This window comes from Carcharhinus amblyrhynchos, unplaced genomic scaffold (genome assembly GCF_965287045.1).
Source record: "Carcharhinus amblyrhynchos unplaced genomic scaffold, sCarAmb.v2.hapA scaffold_406, whole genome shotgun sequence".
In the NCBI taxonomy this organism is placed as follows: domain Eukaryota; kingdom Metazoa; phylum Chordata; class Chondrichthyes; order Carcharhiniformes; family Carcharhinidae; genus Carcharhinus; species Carcharhinus amblyrhynchos.
Genome location: NW_027650146.1, coordinates 12,171 through 22,500, shown reverse-complemented (window position 1 = coordinate 22,500; position 10,330 = coordinate 12,171). Strand labels below are relative to the sequence as shown.

General features: G+C 54.8%; 1 long non-coding RNA gene across 1 annotated transcript in view; it reads left to right on the top strand.

Moving 5' to 3' along the window:
* Nucleotides 1-10,330, top strand: part of LOC145339335 (uncharacterized) — a 26,294-nt gene extending 15,964 nt beyond the window's left edge. The window contains exon 4 of the long non-coding RNA XR_013886022.1: nucleotides 10,180-10,330. This is a non-coding gene — a long non-coding RNA (uncharacterized LOC145339335). The remainder of the gene's footprint in view (nucleotides 1-10,179) is intronic.

Here is a 10,330-nt window from a genome sequence, read left to right as displayed (position 1 = left end):
AGTCACAGCGAGGGTGCAGAGAAAGATCAGCTTAATGCGAGGTAGGTCCATTCAAAAGTCTGACAGCAGCAGGGAAGAAGCTGTTCTTGAGTCGGTCGGTACGGGACCTCAGACTTTTGTACCTTTTTCCCCGACGGAAGAAGGTGGAAGAGAGAATGTCCGGGGTGTGTGGGGGGGATCCTTAATTATACCGGCTGCTTTTCCCCCCCCGAGGCAGCGGGAAGTGTAGACAGAGTCAATGGATGGGAGGCTGGTTTGTGTGATGGATTGGGCTACGTTCACAACCCTTTTGTAGTTCCTTGTGGTCTTACCCATGTAACTGTCTAAATACTTTGTAAAAAACAAAATTGTACCCGCCTCTACTACTGCCTCTGGCAGCTCATTCCAGACACTCACCACCCTCTGTGTGAAAAAATTGCTCCTCTGGACACTTTTGTATCTCTCCCCTCTCACCTCAAACCTCTGCCCTCTAGTTTTAGACTCCCCTACCTTTGGGGAAAAGATATTGACTATCTCACTGATCTGTGCCCGTCATTATTTTATAGACCTCTATAAGATCACCCCTCTACGCTCCAGAGAAAAAAGTCCCCAGTCTATCCAGCCTCTCCTTATAACTCAATCCATCAAGTCCCCAGGAGCATCCTAGTAAATCTTTTCCGCGCTCTTTCTAGTTTAATAATATCCTTTCTATAATCGGGTGACCAGATCTGTACACAGTATTCCAAGTGTGGCCTTACCAATGTCTGATTTCAAACATTCTAGAAATACGAGTAAGTGAGGAGAGAGATGGAGAGAAAAAGAGAGGAATGAGTACATGAGAGAGAGACAGAGAGAGTTTGAGTGAGAAGGAGTGGTATGCAAGAGACAGAGTGTGACAGAGAGTTTGAGAAAGAGAGAGAGATAGAGCGAATACCTAGACAGAGAGGGGGGTGATGGAGTTTCAGGGAGACATTATTTATTAGTCACAAGTAAGACTTATATTAACACTGCAATGAAGTTATTGTGAAAATTCCCCAGTCGCCACATTCCTGTTCAAGTACACTGAGGGGGAATTTAGCACGACCCAATGCACCCTAACTAGCGCGTCTTTCGGACTGTGGGAAGAAACTGGAGCACCTGGAGGAAACCCACGCAGACACGGGGAGAATGTGCAAACTCTGCACAGTGACCCAAGCCGGGAATCGAACCCAGGTCCCTGACATTGTGAGACAGCAGTGCTAACCCACTGTGCCGTATGTGGGAGTTTGAGAGAGACCGGAGGGGAGTGATAAGGAAGGAGAATGTAAACAGACAGAGAGAGAAGAGACAGTACATGAGGGAGAGAGAGAGAAGGGGTGAGTACGGGAGAGAGAGAGAGACAGCAACAGCAGAGGAGGGAGTGCATGAGAGACAGAGAGAGAGAGAGAGAATATATAAGAGAAAGAGACAGAGGGAGACAGAGAGAAAGACAGACGGACACAGAGAGAGTGACAGATTGTAACAGAGAGACAGAAAGAGAGATAGAGGGAGAGAGAGAAAGAATGTGAGAGACAGAAACACAGAGAGAGAGACAGAAAGAGTATGAGAGACAGACAGGTAGACAGAGAGAGACAGAGTGACAAGAGTGACAAAAAGAGATCAAGAGGGACAGAGCGAGAGAGAGAAAGAGTGTGAGAGAGAAAGAGACACAGAGAGGGAGAGACAGACAGATAGAAACAGAGAGAGAGACAGAGGGAGAGAGAAAAAGAGTGTGAGAGACAGAGAGTGACAGAGTGTGTGTGAGAGAGAGACACACACAGAGGGAGGGGTAGATGTGAGAGAGAGAGAGAGTTTCAGAGAGATGGGAGTACTTAGAGACAAAGTGACAGAGTAAAAGAGGGAGTTTCTGTGAGTGAGAGAGAAAGTGACCAAGAAAAAAAAAGTTGAGAGAGAGAATTTGAATAAAGAACTCGCTGTGGGCTGGGAATGCAAAGTAGAGCGAGGAAGAGAAACCAAAATATTGGCCCCAATCCCCCCCCGCTTCGCCCTGAAACCCTCGGACCTGACTGGACCATCCCTAACCCAACCACCGCACCACCCCCTCGCCCAGATGCAGTGCTGCGGAGGTTGTTGGTAGAGAGGCGACGGGTGGGAACTCACCTTGGCGGAATCCTTCATGCTGCGTCTGGTGAAGAACGGAGTTTCTTGCAACGTTGCCTTGGGACAGGGGGAATGCGTCCTGACTTCCTCGAGTGTGGGGAGCCCTCTGGGGTTTCCCTGGCTCTCTCTGCCTATTTAAACTCTCTGCCCGCCCCCTTTCCCTGCCGGTTTGCCCCAGGAGCAGGGGCGGGGCCTGGGTAAAGTCACGGAGCGGAGGCGGACGCTGTGGGCTCTCCCTCATTTGCATGGAGGTGACTCCGCTTTCCCTGGCAACCATCGATAAGCGAGGGAACCAGCGGAAAGAAATAGTTGTAAACAGTGAACAGAGTCATAGAATGGGTCCTTCCGGATTACCCTGCCAACCGATACCACCAAGCGGCAGCTAACTCCACTTCCCTGCACTCGGTCTCCACATCCTTGATGTTTCGGGTACTCATCCAAATCGGGGCTCGGATCACTGTCTGCGCGGAGTCTGCACGCTCTCCCCCGTGTCTGCGCAGAGTCTGCACGCTCTCCCCCGTGTCTGCGCAGAGTCTGCACGCTCTCCCCCGTGTCTGCGCAGAGTCTGCACGTTCTCCCCCCGTGTCTGCGTAGGTTTTCCTCCGGGTGCTCCAGTTTCCTCCCACAGTCCAAAGATGTGCAGGTTAGGGCGGATTGGCCGTGCTAAATTGTCCCTTAGTGTCCAAAGATGTGTAGGTTAGGGTGGATTGGCCGTGCTAAATTGTCCCTTAGTGTCAGGGGCACTAGCTTGGGTACATGCATGGGGTTACGGTAATGGGGCCTGGGTGAGATTGTGGTTGGTGCAGACTCAATGGGCTGAATGGCCCTCCTTCTGCACTGTAGGGATTCTATGATTCTATGGCCAGTACTGCAGCTGTGGCCTAGCCAACACTGTGTACAGCTCCCCAACACTACCTTCTCACACTTACACTATTCCATGACTCTCAAAAACAAATTTCACAGACAGAGGGATCTGGGCGTACAGGTACACAGGGTATTGATAGGCAGAGGGATCTGGGCGTACAGGTGCACAGAGTATTGATAGGCAGAGGGATCTGGGCGTACAGGTACACACACTATTGATAGGCAGAGGGATCTGGGTGTACAGGTACACAGGGTATTGATAGGCAGAGGGATCTGGGCGTACAGGTACACAGGGTATTGATAGGCAGAGGGATCTGGGCGTACAGGTACACAGAGTATTGATAGGCAGAGGGATCTGGGCGTACAGGTACACAGAGTATTGATAGGCAGAGGGATCTGGGTGTACAGGTACACACACTATTGATAGGCAGAGGGATCTGGGTGTACAGGTACACAGAGTATTGATAGGCAGAGGGATCTGGGCGTACAGGTACACAGAGTATTGATAGGCAGAGGGATCTGGGCGTACAGGTACACAGGTCACTGAAAGTGGCAACACAGGTGGAGAAGGTAGTCAGGAAGGCATACGGCCGGGCATCGGCCGGGGGCACTGAGTTTAAAAATTGGCAAGTCATGTTGCAGCTTTATAGAACCTTAGTGAGGCCGCACTTGGAATATAGTGTTCAATTCTGGGTCACCCACACTACCAGAAGGATGTGGAGGGCTTTGGAGAGGGGACAGAAAAGATTTACCAGGATGTTGCCCCTGGTATGGAGGGGCATTAGCTCTGAGGAGAGGTTGGAGAAACTTGGTTTGTTCTCACTGGAGGTTGAGGGGGAGACCTGATAGAAGTCTACAAGATGATGAGGGACAGAGTGGATAGTCAGAAGCTTTTTCCCCCCAGGGTGGGAGACTCAATTACTGGGGGGGTATAGATTTGAGGAGACGTGCGAGGCAAGTGTTTTTACACAGGAATGTCTGGAACGTGCTGCCGGGGGGAGATGGTGGGAGCAGGTATTTCAGGGGTAACCAGACAGATACGTGAATAGGATGGGACTGGAAGGATTTGGAGTCTAAGTGCGTACGGTTTTAGTTTACACGGGCGAGATGATTGGTGCAGGCTGGGGAGGGCCGAAGGGCCTGTTCCTCTGCTGTCCTGTTCTTTGTTATACACCTTCTTAACTATCCTATCCCCCTGCCTCCGGGGACCTGTGAGAAAAGTATAGCCCAGGCTCGCTCTGTTCCTCTGAGCTCTCCGGTGTCCTGCCGTCCATTGAAGAAGTCTTGTTACTTCCTCCAAAGAGCGTCATCTCGCGATTGCCCGAACGGCGTAGGACTAACGAGCAGGAGGCGGCCATTCAGCCCATCGAGCCATTCACTCAGGCTGGTCTCAAACCCCCCCCTCCCGCCCCTTCCCCAGACCCCTCCTCCTCATTTCGTTCAAAATTAGGAATACGTCTTATCTCCTTCTGGGAACCATTCAGTGGTTCAGACCCCACCGCGCTGGGGGGCAGTGAGTTCCACAAACCCACCACCCTCTGCGAGGGCTAGTTCCATAAGACATAGGAGCAGAATGAGGCCACTCGGCCCATCGACTCTGCTCCCCCATTCAATCCTGGCTGATATTTTCCCCATCCCCCATTCTCCTGCCTTTTCCCCCTATCCCCTTATTAATCAGGAACCGATCTATCTCTGTCTTAAAGACACTCAGTGACCCGGCCTCCTCTGGGGCAAAGAGTTCCCACACATTCCCCACTCTCTGGGTGAAGAAATCCCTCCCCATCTCTGTTTTAAAGGACCGTCCCCTTTACCCTGAGGTTGTGCCCTCTCTGGTTCCAGTTTTTCCTACTGGTGGAAACATCCTCTCCCACGTCCCACTCTATCCAGGGCCTCGCAGTATCCTGTAAGTTTCAATAAGATCCCCCCCCATCCTTCTAAACCCCCAACGAGGACAGACCCAGAGTCCTCAACCCTCTCCACAAGCTCTTCATTCCAGGGATCATCCTTGTGAACCTCTCTCTGGATCCTTTCCGAGTCCCGGCACATCCTTCCTCAGATACGGGGACCAAAACTGCTCCCAAATGGGGGGGGTCCAACCATCATATCTCAGTTTTAAATCTACGGCCTCTCAACCTACACCTGTGACCCCCATGTCCGACATTGCCCCATGACAGGAAGCATTAGTTCTGTGTTACTTAATCCGTAATATACCTGGATCAGATCCCTCTCAACTCCAGCGAGTACAGGGCCAAGCTGTTTAATCACTCCCCATCCATCAACCCCCTTCATTCCCCCAATCGATCTGGTCAACCTCCTGTGAACTGCCTCCAATGCCACCACGTCCCTCCCCAGACACCCAGATCCCTCTGCCCCGAACACAGTCACCCAGATCCCTCTGCCCCGAACACACACACCCGGATCCCTCTGCCCCGAACACAGACACCCAGATCCCTCTGCCCCGAACACAGACACCCAGATCCCTCTGCCCCGAACACAGACACCCAGATCCCTCTGCCCCGAACACAGTCACCCAGATCCCTCTGCCCCGAACACAGTCACCCAGATCCCTCTGCCCCGAACACAGTCACCCAGATCCCTCTGCCCCGAACACAGTCACCCAGATCCCTCTGCCCCGAACACAGACACCCAGATCCCTCTGCCCCGAACACAGACACCCAGATCCCTCTGCCCCGAACACACACACCCAGATCCCTCTGCCCCGAACACACACACCCAGATCACTCTGCCCGGAACACACACACCCAGATCCCTCTGCCCCGAACACAGACACCCAGATCCCTCTGCCCCGAACACAGTCACCCAGATCCCTCTGCCCCGAACACAGTCACCCAGATCCCTCTGCCCCGAACGCAGACACCCGGATCCCTCTGCCCCGAACACACACACCTACCTGGATCACTCTGCCCCGAACACAGACACCCAGATCCCTCTGCCCCGAACACAGACACCCAGATCCCTCTGCACCGAACACAGACACCCAGTTGTCTGCCAGGATGTGTTTTGAATCTGCTTTTCATTTAGCCTGGGAATTCCCTTCCTAAACCTCTCCACCTCTCTCTCTGTCTTTCTCTCTCTCTGTCTTTCTCTCTCTCTGTCTTTCTCTCTCTCTGTCTTTCTCTCTCTCTGTCTTTCTCTCTCTCTGTCTGTCTCTCTCTCTGTCTGTCTCTCTCTCTGTCTCTCTCTGTCTCTCTCTGTCTCTCTCTGTCTCTCTCCGTCTCTCTCTCTCCGTCTCTCTCTCTCCGTCTCTCTCTCTCCGTCTCTCTCTCTCCGTCTCTCTCTCTCCGTCTCTCTCTCTCCGTCTCTCTCTCTCCGTCTCTCTCTCTCTCTCTCTGTCTCTCTCTCTCTCTCTCTGTCTCTCTCTCTCTCTCTCTCTCTGTCTCTCTCTCTCTCTCTCTCTCTCTCTCTGTCTCCACCTCCTCACTCCCTCCCTCCGTCCCTCACCGCCTCCCTCCGTCCCTCACCGCCTCCCTCCGTCCCTCACCGCCTCCCTCCGTCCCTCACCGCCTCCCTCCGTCCCTCACCGCCTCCCTCCGTCTCTCACCGCCTCCCTCCGTCCCTCACCGCCTCCCTCCGTCCCTCACCGCCTCCCTCCGTCCCTCACCGCCTCCCTCCGTCCCTCACCGCCTCCCTCCGTCCCTCACCGCCTCCCTCCGTCCCTCACCGCCTCCCTCCGTCCCTCACGCCTCCCTCCGTCCCTCACCGCCTCCCTCCGTCCCTCACCGCCTCCCTCCGTCCCTCACCGCCTCCCTCCGTCCCTCACCGCCTCCCTCCGTCCTCACCGCCTCCCTCCGTCCCTCACCGCCTCCCTCCGTCCCTCACCGCCTCCCTCCCTCCCTCACCGCCTCCCTCCCTCCCTCACCGCCTCCCTCCCTCCCTCACCGCCTCCCTCACCGCCTCCCTCACCGCCTCCCTCACCGCCTCCCTCACCGCCTCCCTCCCTCACCGCCTCCCTCACCGCCTCCCTCACCGCCTCCCTCACCGCCTCCCTCCCTCCCTCACCGCCTCCCTCCCTCCCTCACCGCCTCCCTCCCTCACTCATTCCCTCCCTCCCTCACTCATTCCCTCATTCCCTCCCTCCCTCACTCATTCCCTCATTCCCTCCCTCCCTCACTCATTCCCTCATTCCCTCCCTCCCTCACTCATTCCCTCCCTTCCTCACTCATTCCCTCCCTTCCTCACTCATTCCCTCCCTCCCTCACTCATTCCCTCCCTCCCTCACTCATTCCCTCATTCCCTCCCTCACTCATTCCCTCATTCCCTCCCTCCCTCACTCATTCCCTCCCTCCCTCACTCATTCCCTCATTCCCTCCCTCCCTCACTCATTCCCTCATTCCCTCCCTCCCTCACTCATTCCCTCATTCCCTCCCTCCCTCACTCATTCCCTCATTCCCTCCCTCCCTCACTCATTCCCTCATTCCCTCCCTCCCTCACTCATTCCCTCATTCCCTCCCTCCCTCACTCATTCCCTCCCTCCCTCACTCATTCCCTCATTCCCTCCCTCCCTCACTCATTCCCTCATTCCCTTCCTCACTCATTCCCTCATTCCCTCCCTCCCTCACTCATTCCCTCATTCCCTCCCTCCCTCACTCATTCCCTCATTCCCTCCCTCCCTCACTCATTCCCTCCCTCCCTCACTCATTCCCTCATTCCCTCCCTCCCTCACTCATTCCCTCATTCCCTCCCTCCCTCCCTCCCTCACTCATTCCCTCCCTCACTCATTCCCTCCCTCCCTCCCTCATTCCCTCCCTCCCTCACTCATTCCCTCCCTCCCTCTGGTTGCCAGGGAACTCAGACAGAGAGAGATTCCCCTCGGTTCCTCCCTCACTCATTCCCTCCCTCCCTCACTCATTCCCTCCCTCCCTCACTCATTCCCTCCCTCCCTCACTCATTCCCTCCTTCCCTCCCTCACTCATTCCCTCCCTCCCGTTGCCAGGGAACTCGGACAGAGAGAGATTCCCCTCGGTTCCTCCCTCTCTCACTCCCTCCCGTTGCCAGGGAACTCGGACAGAGAGAGATTCCCGTAGGCAAATGAGGATAACCCGAGGATTCCCACAGCTTTTCCAAAACCCAGCCGCCTGTGGAAACCGTGTGAGGAGGAGGGAGGGAGGGGCGGCAGCGACAGAGTAAACAAACAAGAGGCGGAGGGTTTAAATAGGCTGAGGGAGCGAGGGAAATCCCAGAGGAGTCCCTGCACTCGAGGACATCAGGACACTCCCCGCTCCAGCACCGTGTTCCCCACCTCACTGCCCGTAACACATCATGAAGACTTTCACCACCGTGAGTCCCCCGTTCACCTGTTCCCCCAGTAAACCCGGCAGCCGTTACTCCCCCGGGGGAGGGACAGGGGGGTGGAGAGGGACGATGGGGGGGAGAGGGATGGGGCAATGTCTGGGTGTACACCGGGACTACGGATGGGGTTGAGGGGCAAGGAGAGGATGGAGAGATGATGTCTCTCTCTCTCTCTCTCTGTCTCTCTCTCCGTCTTTCTCTGTCTCTCTCTCACTCTGTCTCTGTCTCTCTCTCTCTGTCTCTCTCTCTCTGTCTCTCTCTCTCTGTCTCTCTCTCTCTGTGTCTCTCTCTCTCTCTGTCTCTCTCTCTGTCTCTCTCTCTGTCTCTCTCTCTGTCTCTCTCTCTGTCTCTCTCTCTGTCTCTCTCTGTCTCTCTCTCTCTCTCTCTCTGTCTCTCTCTGTCTCTCTCTGTCTCTCTCTCTCTCTCTCTCTCTGTCTCTCTCTGTCTCTGTCTCTCTCTCTCTGTCTCTCTGTCTCTGTCTCTCTCTCTCTGTCTCTCTCTCTCTCTGTCTCTCTCTCTCTCTGTCTCTCTCTCTCTCTGTCTCTCTCTCTCTCTGTCTCTCTCTCTCTCTCTCTCTGTGTCTCTCTCTCTCTCTCTCTCTCTGTCTCTCTCTCTGTCTCTCTCTCTGTCTCTCTCTCTGTCTCTCTCTCTCTGTCTCTCTCTCTCTCTGTCTCTCTCTCTCTCTGTCTCTCTCTCTCTCTGTCTCTCTCTCTCTCTGTCTCTGTCTCTCTCTGTCTCTGTCTCTCTCTCACTTTTTCCATCTACTTTGCATTTCCTGACAGTTGAGCCACAGCTGATACGTTTGTCAAATTCCTTCTCATTACCTCTCTGCCTCTCTCTCTCTCTCACACACAAACTTTCTTTTTCTCTCTTTCGTGAACTCTTTTTCTCTCTGCCTCTCTCTCGTAAACTCTCTCTCTTTATCTGCCTCTCTCTCGGAGACTCTCTCTTTCTCTCTACCTCTCTCTCTCCCTCGTAAACTGTCTCTTTCTCTCTGCCTTCCTCTCGTAAAGTATTTTTTTCTCTCTTGTAAAGTCTCTCTCTCTTGTAAACTCTTTTTCTCTGCCTCTCTCTCTCTCTCTCTCACACACACTGACACCTTCTCTCTCTTTCGTAACATCTCCCTTTTTCTCTGCCTCTCTCTCAAGCTCTCTCTCGCTATGCCTCTCCCTCCCTTTATAAACTCCTGGCAGGTACAGGCTGGGGGTTACAGGCTGGCACTTACAGATTGGGGTTACAGGCTGACGGGTACAGGCTGACGGGTACAGGTTGGGGTTACAGGCTGACGGGTACAGGCTGACGGGTACAGGTTGGGGGTACAGGCTGACGGGTACAGGTTGGGGGTACAGGCTGACGGGTACAGGTTGGGGGTACAGGCTGACGGGTACAGGTTGGGGGTACAGGCTGACGGGTACAGGTTGGGGGTACAGGCTGACGGGTACAGGTTGAGGGTACAGGTTGGGGGTACAGGCTGACGGGTACAGGTTGGGGGTACAGGCTGACGGGTACAGGTTGAGGGTACAGGTTGGGGGTACAGGCTGACGGGTACAGGTTGAGGGTACAGGCTGACGGGTACAGGTTGGGGGTACAGGCTGATGGGTACAGGTTGGGGGTACAGGCTGACGGGTACAGGTTGAGGGTACAGGCTGACGGGTACAGGTTGAGGGTACAGGCTGACGGGTACAGGTTGGGGATACAGGCTGACGGGGTACAGGTTGGGGGGGGGTACGGGTTAACAGGTACAGGTTGGGGGTACAGGCTGACGGGTACAGGTTGAGGGTACAGGCTGACGGGTACAGGTTGGGGGTACAGGCTGACGGGTACAGGCTGACAGCGCAGATTATTTCCTGTGACCTATTTGACCTGTTGTCTCCCCTTTCCTCCCAGGTCTGCTTCCTGGCCTTGCAGTGGTTGGTTCCACCACTGCGTTGCTCCGAGGTGCAGGAACGCTCACCGCACCGCAGCAGACGAGAGACCGATATCCTGGTCTTCCAGCAAGACTGGGAGCACAAGAGCAGCTCGGAGGTCTGCCAGGATA